The 11,111-nt window shown below is 37.0% G+C and overlaps 1 pseudogene; it reads right to left on the bottom strand.

Moving 5' to 3' along the window:
* Window positions 1–3,897: 3,897 nt before the first annotated feature.
* LOC122060717 overlaps window positions 3,898–11,111 on the bottom strand; it is a 17,308-nt pseudogene continuing 10,094 nt past the window's right edge.

Here is an 11,111-nt window from a genome sequence, read left to right as displayed (position 1 = left end):
TTAGTAGTTACCAGTACTAAATGGAAGACTGAGTATCTTTCTCCGTGAATTTTGCCTATCTCTAGGGGTTACTCCCTCATTTGAAGCACCCCTTTTAGGCATCTTCATCAGAAGGTAAAAATTCTCTCTAAATCCAACAACAGCTCCAGATCAAAAACGGTTCTTGGCATTATTGAATGCCTCTTCACCAGATGAACCATTCCACTTAAGCACATTGTCATAGAAAGGCATCACCTTCTTGACTACCAAGGTTTTTCCCTCATGGAACTGAACCAACTAAAGGTTCAAAACTTCTTTATCACTAACTTCACTAATAAGTTCTAAAATAAAATTTCTTTGAAAGAAAGTAAGTCGGCAATTTGAATGAATGATATTTCTGCATGTAATGTACATAAGCTCTGAGATCTTGTGGGTGTTCTCGTGCATCTTGATGATAACTTTCATCTCGCCCATGTCGTTTTCTCCTATAAATGGATTAATCGAATTTATGTAAGCATAAGAATTTCAGAGTAAAGAAAACAGGAAAAGGGAAGAGTAATGGCCATATTTTAAGAAGAAGGATGATGCATTTAGTACCAATAAATGGATTCTCTAGTCTTTTTTCCTCCTCGTTCAAAATTTGGAGAGATGGATGGAATAGTTATAGTTTGTACAAATAGATCGAGGAAGCTAGGTATATTTTACAATATGTAATTGGATTTCTAATGCCCATAATTTTGTTTTCTGCTCGATTGCAGTCATATACATTAAATTTCGATTCATATATGTGATGGATCGGACTCATCTGTAGCGTGTGCTATAGGGTAGCGTAGATCCAAAGGCTGGGAGATCTTAGACATCCAGCCCAATGCATGGATGTGCAGCTCAAGGTGCTACCGGTCTTGATTCTATGTTACACATCATGTCGCGCGACATAGGATCCTAATCCATGTTTCTTACTATTGTAAGTCAAAAGGCTCTCCTCTCCAGCATGCACTGGACAGATAGGAAGCATGGGGTGCGTGCAATACCAGCGATCTCTTGTTTTTTTTTTTTTTTTGGTAAGCGGTACCAGTGATCTCTCGATCAGGGAATCATGGGATTTATCAACCTCACAAATTCGTGAGTAATTACCACTAAGGGTGTCAATCGGTCCGGAACTAGGTATTCGGTCCGGTTCCGGTTTTAGTTCCAAGGAGTGTTAGTGTGATCAAGAACCGAACCAAGTCCTGTCTCGATTATGAAAATCGGTACTTGTACCTGACCTATCCGGTTCCGGTCCGATTCTGGTTCCTATTTGGATTTTGTATTCGGTTCTTATTTGGTTCCAGTATCCAGTTTCAAATTCGGTTTTGTTATGCAGTTGTTATTTAGAAAACAAAATGTAAATGTTCATTCGCTGTGTCATTGGTCTTCCCAACAAAAGAATGAAAAAAAAAATCATGAGCTATGGATCATCTATTGAACTTCTAATATCCCGGTCATTAACCATATCCATCAAGTTTTTAGTTAAAGCGAAAATTAAAGAGGAAAAAGTGGACATTAAGTTATTTGATCCGGTCCGATTTCGGTTAGAACAGTCGGTTCTTGGCATAAATCCAGATTCGGACCGAACCGAATTATAAATACTTATTTCAGATCCAGCATTTAACCATATTATAATGGATTGGATTTGGTTTAGGGTATTCGGTCCGGATCTGGATTTGGTTCCGAATTGACACCCTTAATTACCACCACTCATGCTCCCAAATTCATGAGGCAAAGATTTTGCTACTATTGTAATCATGGATTTAAGGATGGTATTGGTATCAGTATCGGTATTTTATTGGTCTCTGCTGATACCAATCCAGATCGGATGGGATCGGTGAGTATCGGTCTATTTTACCCCTGATTTTTTTAAAAAGTACTATTTTTTCCTATTTTACCCCTGAAACAGTTCGAATGACCTACCGGATCAGTATCGGATGGGGATCGATCTCAGCCGATACCTATCCGATACGGCCGATCCCAGACCGATACTTGAAACCATGATTATAATTGATCTTGATGTGATGTTTTAATTATCGGTATCACGTCACATATCATTATCGATTATGACCGATATTGATACGGTATAGATACCATAGCGATAGTAATGGAACAGGAGAGGGTAAATGGTAGAAAAAAAACTTAAGTATCAATTTTTTGAAAGTAAAACGGTTCAACCAAATTTATATGACCGATACATATCGGTATCATTGGTAACCAATGCCAACCCTAATATTATGAACTAAATCCTTAATTGTGATGAACCAGAAACTTAACATACCTATACAATCAAAGGACCGAGTTTCTGATCGGCTCCTCTCCAATGACTGAACCGTCCAATGATTCTCCGAGATCTCACAAAGGGTGACACATGGACCTATGTGAATCCAATGACAGTTAGTTAAATTAAGAATGGATCCATTGCTCATACAATCATGGTTGAAAATATATTTCATATATAATTGGTGATATGTCTAGGGGAAAATTACTAGATTACCCACTTTTGGGTTTCACTTTACAAAATTACCCATTCTATGTTTCAGTTAACAAAAATACACAATATTAGGTTTGATTTTACAAAACTAATCAAAACAGTGTTCCTCCTACGCTTTTTGACCTTTTACCCTCCACCTCCTCTTCTCCGATCAGCATGTCCACCCTAATCCTCCTGCCCCACCAGCCCAATCTCTGCAGATCATCTTTGCCGCCCACCAATATGCAAGCAAAGAATAAGGATCCATCAATAACTCAGGTGGTTGCTCGATATTTATCTGTACGAAGCCAAGCAGTCGGAGATGATCCGCAAGTTAACTTCTGTAACTTCTCTCTATTGAGCTTTTGGGGTTTTTATTTTTTATTTTTTTTTTGGCAGTTATTGTCAAATCCAGCACTTGATGCAGGATTTGCAAAGCCATTTTTCCCAGTGTTTTTTCATTAAATCCTATATACCCTCTTCCAAGGAGGTTGCCAAAGATCTCATTTGTGTTTTAGCATCTCCCAAACTCCCTTAAAAATATATATATATATATATACACACACACACACGAGATGCTGGCCTTCCCAAGGGTAGGGAATTCGAGGTGGCATTATCCAGTGACTTGATCGAAAAGAGAATCACAATTATTAGAAGGGGAGAAACTTCTTGCAGCCATTGACCAGGGAGAAGGTACAAGCACAACCGAAGGAGGAAGAGGGTGAACAATCTGGTTCAAGTCTAACCTAGCGGGTCGCTGAAGTGACGATGGGAGAAGTGGAGGAAGAAGAATATGAAGGCTATAAATGTAACTAAAATAGTAGATGGATGAGGGAGGTCATTGTTCTGAGTAGATTTGTACTACTAAAACTTATTTTGAGTGATTTAGTTAAGTGAAACATAAGGCAGGTAGATATGTAAAAGAGAACTCAAAACTGAGTAATCATGTAGTTTTTCCTATGTCTAGTGGTTCACTTTGAAATTCCATAGATGGTCAATTTACGTATGGAGCCTATTATTCCGATGATTGGAATGGATGAAACAGTCATCCATTTGGTTTGAAGCTTATGCTAGGCCAAATATATAACTATGGATAACAAGGGCCCAGTTTTTTTGGTAGAAGGGCCCAAGATTATTAAAAATTCATCCAACTTCAAATTCTCCAATTAGGTACCTAAAGCTCTCTTTGGTTGATTTTTTTTTTCCCATTCAAATTGACTTCTCCCTACTTTACCCTAATTATTCTCTCTCTCTCTCTAAAACATTCCCATATTTACATTTATGCCGAGGAAGGCTTTCCTTCCCTATTACTTACAGATTATAAACCACACCTATATTGCAAAAAGTACATACAATTGAACACCAGAATTGAAGAGAAACTACATAAGGAAGATTACAAAGATAATTAATAGCTACAATCATCGCTCACCATCTAATGTTATTACTGTTTCATTAGTCAAACTATCATAACCAATGGTGTTGTGACTATGCAAGTTTAATGGTTCAACAAGTTGACAGTCCAACTCCTCAGGTTTCTTCGCAACCCAAGGCTGGTTTTGATCCCCCCTCAACCCTTGTAGCTCCATTGCCACTTCCGTCATTGCAGGTCTTTCTTCCCCTTTTACTCTCAAATATCTTTCTACCAGTTCTAGGACTACTTGGAGTTTTTCTTTGCACCCTTCAATCATAACTTGATCATATAGAATATGCCAAACTTTACCCTCTTTGAATGAGGTGACAAAATGCATGGCTATATTTGTCTCTTTACCGGGCCCATCAGAATAGAGTGCCTTCTTTCCAGTTAATAGCTCCACAAGTACTACGCCGAAACTATAAACATCATTCTTTTCTGTGAGTTGACTTGATTGAAGGTACTCTGGATCCAGGTACCCAAATGTTCCTTGCACTAGTGTACTAATTTGAGTTTGGTCTAATGGAACCAACCTTGATACACCAAAGTCTGACACGTTTGCTATATAGTTATCATCCAAGAGTATGTTTGTAGACTTAATATCTCTGTGAATGATAGGTGGTGAAGCTGCAGAATGCAAGTAAGCAAGCGCCTCAGATGTTTCCGCCGCTATCCTCAGATGATTATCCCATGAAATTGGAGAATTGCGTCCCTCACTATGGATATGGTAGAATAAGGTTTTGTTGGTAACAAATTCATACACTAATATAGGAACCTTAGTCTTTAAGCAACAACCCAACAGTTTTACCACATTTTTATGGTTAATTTGGGAGAGAATAATCACCTCATTTATGAATTGCTCGATCTGATTTTCATCAACTTTTCTTGATTTCTTAATGGCAACAGTTCTATGATCAGGTAGGATACCTTTATGCACCGTACCGTAGCCTACTCGACCAAGGATTTGGCTTTCAGCATAGTTGTTAGTTGCATGTTTCAGTTCTTTTGCTGTAAAGATTTGGTAGCTTCAATTGGTCCTTCATGGGAAGATATCTGTTGCTTTAACAAAAAACCTCCATTTTACATGAAGAATTTCTGTTTGAGTTTGTTGCCCTTTCTCTTTTGAAGTGCCCAGAGGACCAATAAGGTACTAATAACTAAGAACAAAGAGCCCAAGCCAGCACCTGTAATGAGATATTGAACTTAATAAAGACACTAGAAGTTGGGTTAAAATTAGGGTACACATGGAGCATAGATTATGTACCGCAATAGGAACAAGTAGGGCTTTCCATAGAACCTTGGTTTCATTATTCCATGAGGATTATTTATAAATACAGTCTGGTATTCAATTCCATTTAAGTATTAGAGATGCCCACTGTATTTTCAGATTTTTTCCGGTGAAATATTTACAGAAATAATTTGTGATAAAATAGTACAGAATACTGAATTATATCAAGGTCCAAAACAGGTCTGCTCTGCATATGTCTGGGTCCAAATCCAAATATCACTATCAAGTACAAATTTGGATCTGGATCCAAAAATCCTAGTGGAACATCCTAAATATGAATGAGGAAGATGCTCATATAAATGTGGTATGTGTTGGTCTCGGATTCTTTTATTTTTTGCTTAATTTTGATAAATTTTTATAAAAAAATGCATTGATGATGGATCTCAATCTTGAACCCAGGTCATGATGTAAACTTAAGGCAACATTTTGTTGCAAAGGGAATTAAAGGGAATGAAAGTAAAATTTTTACACTTAAAAGAGAAATTTTTATAATCATTACTTCATGTGACCATGTCACCAACTCTAAATCCTTTCATATTTTATTATTAAATTTATTTTACTATCTCTTGGACTGGCCTATTAGCAATTCTCAATTTGATTCAGTTGAACCACACTAAGCCGTGCCTATGAGGTACAACAAAATTTAATTCAGCTCAACTACACTGGTATGGGTCTATGAGGAATAATATAAAATTTAATTAATTTTAATTACACAGCCGAGTCTATATGATAATTTCAGAGAAGGGAACTTGTTAGATCTCCCTATGGGGTTCGAATTCAAAACCCCAATTGAAGAAACCACATAGAGAAACAAGAACACGAATCTAATAAAATTATAGAGGATCTAATTGTACCTTTCACCAAGTATGTTGAAGAAGATTGATATTGATCACTCTCACTTTCGCTTTCTTGGCTTGGCTATGGATCTTCTACAGTCCCTTAAACCTCCTTGATTCTCTCACTTTAATGGTAAAATAGGGAAGAGTGAATGATAGCTGTAGGGACCCAAAACCTAATATTTATAATACTGTCATGCACCCAAAACCCCAAACCACAATGGGTTGGCCCAACATATCCCTAAATTTGAGAGTGGACCGAACCGGTTCATGCAATTTGACTCTCACCCATTTAATCAACCCGAATAATTAATTTAGCCCATAAATTCAACAATCTCCCACTTGGGCTACATTAATTATAAGGATGTCTTTTAAGTGTGGCCATAAAATATTATTACATTAACCACTCTTACTGTAATTCAGTTGAAAAACCACTCACATTGAATAACAATAGAAGATACACCTCAATATACGGCATACAACTTTCTATAATTACAAACATAAGTAAGTTTCTCAACACGAATCTATGTGGGATACTATCATAGAAACATTGACATATTCTCAAATTACACTGTTGTCATTCCATGTAGGTCCTTAACTGTGATATTAACCTTCACTATGGCAAATCGCCTTTGATCTGTGGTTAATATTTAACTGTAGCTTTCCACCTATAAACTGTGGTAAATATTGCCTATGAACTGTGACAAATACTGTCTTAAAATGTGACAAATATTACCTTTTGAACTGTGGCAAAATATTGCCTATAACTAAGACAATTACTGCCAATAAAAACATTATCAAATGAAATCATAAACCAAATAAAAAAAAAAAAAAAAAAAATTGTGCATAATGTAAATGCTATAACTTAACCATAATTCATCAAACTGTGCCCCAAAACATACGGGCTAAGGTTCAAAACATAAACAAATACTAAACAAAACCAGAGCTCCCACTAATCAAGCATTTCAAATAACTGTTTGTAAAGGAATCCTAACTACTTGATGGAACCAATTTTTACTTGCTCTCAATTGCTGGGGATCAGTCTACCTCACCCTTTCTTGGTATCATCCTGCATATCAGCCCCATAATTCTTCCTCTTCTCTAACCATTTCTTAAAAATAAAGTAGTCATTCTTCACATGTCCTTTCTTATGGCACCAGAAACACTCTACGTTGTTGGTTTTCTCTTCATCCTGAGCCTTTTGAGATGTGTTAAGTTCTTGAGAGCTATTAGTCCTGTCATATGGCTTGATGCTTTCTCTGTTGAAAAAATTCTTGTTCCTTCTGCTTGGTCCACCAGAAGATCCCTTGTGGAAAGTTGCGTGTGCACTCTCTAACCTGGTTTGTTTTAATTTTTCTTCCTCTTGAGTGCAAATGGAAATGAGCTCATTTAGGCTCCAATCATCTTTCAATGCAATGTAGGTAGACTGGATAACCTTATACTGACTAGGGAGGGTATTCAGTGCAATGTGTATAATATATTCTTCATCGATCTGTATTCCAAGATCCTTAAGTTTACCAGCATCAGTAGCTACACCCAAAATGTATTCTCTAATACTCCCACATCCATCATACCTTGTATTCATTAGCTTGGTCATCAATGTGATTTTCTCAGCTTTCTTGTTGTGTTGAAACCTGGCTTTAATAGGATCTAGGAATTCTTTTGCAGTGTCTTTGATCTCTATGTTCCCACGCATAATTTTAGGAACTGCCTTTTTTAAAACCAGTATGCACTATCTATTTGCTTTAGTCAATTTCTTAAACTTGGTCCTTTCAGCACTTCTGTTCGAGTCTATGAGAGGCTCAGGTTTAGGCTCTTTAAGTGCCAAGTCTAAGTTAAGAAGACCTAAATGCAATTCTAATTCCTCCACACACTTTTGATAGTTGTTACCAGTGAGTATTGGGATGGAAGATACATAACTTGAGGGAATGACCATCCTACTACAACAGTAGCAACAACACAATACATGCCAAATTTTAAAATATAAACCATAATATAAAAGCATGTAATACCATCAATATATTTTAAATAAAAGTTACAACTAAAACTGTATTCCTATCCTTTGGGACAGGAATTAGCTGATGCTCTTATATTCTTCTTTTAACTGTGAAAACAACATTAACTTCGGAATTCAATTACCTTTGGACAAAATAACTCCTAATTCAATGTCCCTTTCAGAAAAGTGGATAATTATCCTCAAACCTTGATGACATAACCTTTGGAAAAGTATGACCTTTACTGTTGGGGAAGATACAATCGAACTGAATGTACCACTTTGGTGGGTTTCACTCAGTTCTATCATATCTTTTCCATTGAAGATGTATATCTTTATGCTCAAAACATACATTTAAATATGTCACTAGGACATCAATAGCCATACAAGAGTCACAACCGTTACTACATTCCTATCTTTTGGGCTAAGAATGCACTGGTCCTCTTGTAAATCCACATCTATGAAAAGAACAATAACTTTTGAGATCCCCTCACCATCGGGCTTAGGAACCTCTAAGTTACTGTCATTTTCTTAACTTTGGTGATATCATCTTTGGGCAAATGTCACCTACATTGCTGCCCTGTGGAAAACCATGGAAGAATAAGATATGCCATTTTGGTGGATTCCACCTGACCTTTTCATGGTTTCCTAAAAAAAAAAAAATTACTTTGCAGCTAAGAATGAGCCGAAGTTTACACCATTTTCCATATTAACATATCTCAATTTAAAATCCTTTCCCAATTTCATGGTAAACAATAACATGTGCGTTTTTCAAAACATTGATTTATGCCCTCTTGTTACAATGATTAAAAAATAAATACAACATAAAATTTCAAATAAATATGTCATATATCATATTAGATCATTAAATGTGGCCTGAAACAATAAATTCATTGCAAAAAAAGGGATTTCAATTTGGCCTTAAAACGACCTTTAAAATGGCATTTAAAGTGGTTTAAATAAAAACCCAAACAAGCCTTTAAGGTTTTTTTTTTTTCTTTAAACAATTGGACCTAAGCCCATGAAACCTTAAATAAAGTCAAGCCCATAAAGTAAATAACTTGGGCTTAGCCCATTAATAATGTCTTAAGGGATTTAACACGTAACACATTCAAATAAAGGGGTATGATGGTAAAATCACTCCCAATAAAGCAACCACCCTAACATCTTCTTCCTTTCTTTTCTTTAGCCGCCACTTAGTTGCAGGTTTTTTTTTTTTTAATGACAACTGTCACCCAAATTATCCATTACTTATCTTTTACAAATCCACTTTCCATCTCCGTTATAAGAAGAATCACATCATGTTATGATTTTCAAAACCTTTTGGGTGCAGGACAATATTATAAATACTAGGTTTTGGGTCCCTACAGCGATCATTCACTCTTCCCCACTTTACCACTAAAGTGAGAGTGGACCAAATCAGTTCATACAATTTGACTCTCACCCATTTAATCAACCCGAATAATTAATTTAGCCCATAAATCCAAAAGAACTCACTATTTAGTATGGATATCTCTAGGATGGAGGAAGAAGGTGAGCACTTGAGAGATAATGGTGCTCCGGTGGAGGGCCGGCCACTTGACCGGGGAAAACAACCACTCATTACCGACTATCTACGTCCTAGGCCTGCTCTAGCCTAGATAGAGGTAGAAGAATGCCGGCCTGAGGCTGTCAATGGAGGTAACAAGGAGATGAGTTCCGATATCCCGACCACTCAAAGACCTGTTGAGAAGAGGTCCTACTCTACAGTGGTAGGGAAGGCAATTCCTAATGTTGGGTTACTCCCACAACCGATTCATGCAGGGTCTTTCACGAAAATAATCATCCCCCAAGATGCGTATGAAGAGAGACTCTTGAGATTCAGATTCGCTCTAATAGGAAGGGTAAACTTCAGACTCATATCTGTCAATGATATTAGAAAAGAGGCTATGAAATTATGGAATCTCAAAGGAAATGTAAGAATGGCACCCATGGGAAAGGGTTACATCCTGTTTCAATTTGACATTGAGGGGGATATGGCATCAATGTGGAGGAGTTTGACAAAGGTTGGAGGGCAGATCATTAGATTCCAACCATGGAGGCCTGATTTTGATGTTCATGCCAAAAATCCTTCAACAAAACTCGAGTGGATTAGGTTCCTGGATCTACCTCTTGAGTATTGGCATGAAAAGATTTTACTCACTATGGCTAAGGCGGCAGGAAGGCCGGTAGCTTTGGACAAGCGCACCCGATCAACAGCGATGGGTACCTATGCGCGTGTTCAAATCGAGGTAGAGATTGGCGCAAAACGTCTTGAAGAATTGCAGGTTGAGAGAAAGCATCCGGGCATGGGCGAGACTTTTTGGTTCATGCAAAGAATTATATTCGAGGATGATATGAAACAATGTGGATTTTGCAGGAAATCTGGACATATCGTCCATGAGTGCAGAATGAAAAAGGCCGCCGATGGACGTTATCATGGTTTAAAGTATCTCCGATACCGATACGATACCCTCCGATACGTATCTTAAATTTAGCCGATCGATACGATACACACCGATACGATACATGAAATTTTTAAAATCCTTTCGTATCGATATATATCCTATGACACATATCGATATGCACCAATACACTATCGATACGTATTGATACTCTATGAAAAATATAAAATCAATGTGAAATATACGTTTCGGTATGTATCAGTACGTATCGGTGAGTATTTGTATGTATCGATCAGTACGTATCGATGAGTATCAGTACGTATCGATGAGTATCGGTATGTATCGATCAATACGTATCGGTGAGTATCAGTATGTACCGATACAGTGCGCTACGGTCATATAGTGGCCAAGATGAGTATTTTTTCAGAAAACAAGAATTTTTGAGGGGTTTTTGTTCCAAAGTTGCTGCCAGTCGTATTTCTCTCTAACTAAAGTGGAAATCAAGGTTGGGAACAAGGATTTTACATTTATGGGACAACTACAAACCTTGAATTCTTAGTACGATACCCTCAATTTAGTGTTTATGCATAATACATGTTATCAATAGTTTTTTTTAACAAATTTTTTATGCAAAAGTGTTTAAAAAGGTGTTTCATATCCATTTATGTGCGTATCTTAGCG

Source organism: Macadamia integrifolia, chromosome 14 (genome assembly GCF_013358625.1).
Source record: "Macadamia integrifolia cultivar HAES 741 chromosome 14, SCU_Mint_v3, whole genome shotgun sequence".
Classification (NCBI taxonomy): Eukaryota; Viridiplantae; Streptophyta; class Magnoliopsida; order Proteales; family Proteaceae; genus Macadamia; species Macadamia integrifolia.
This window is presented reverse-complemented; position numbering and strand designations above follow the sequence as displayed.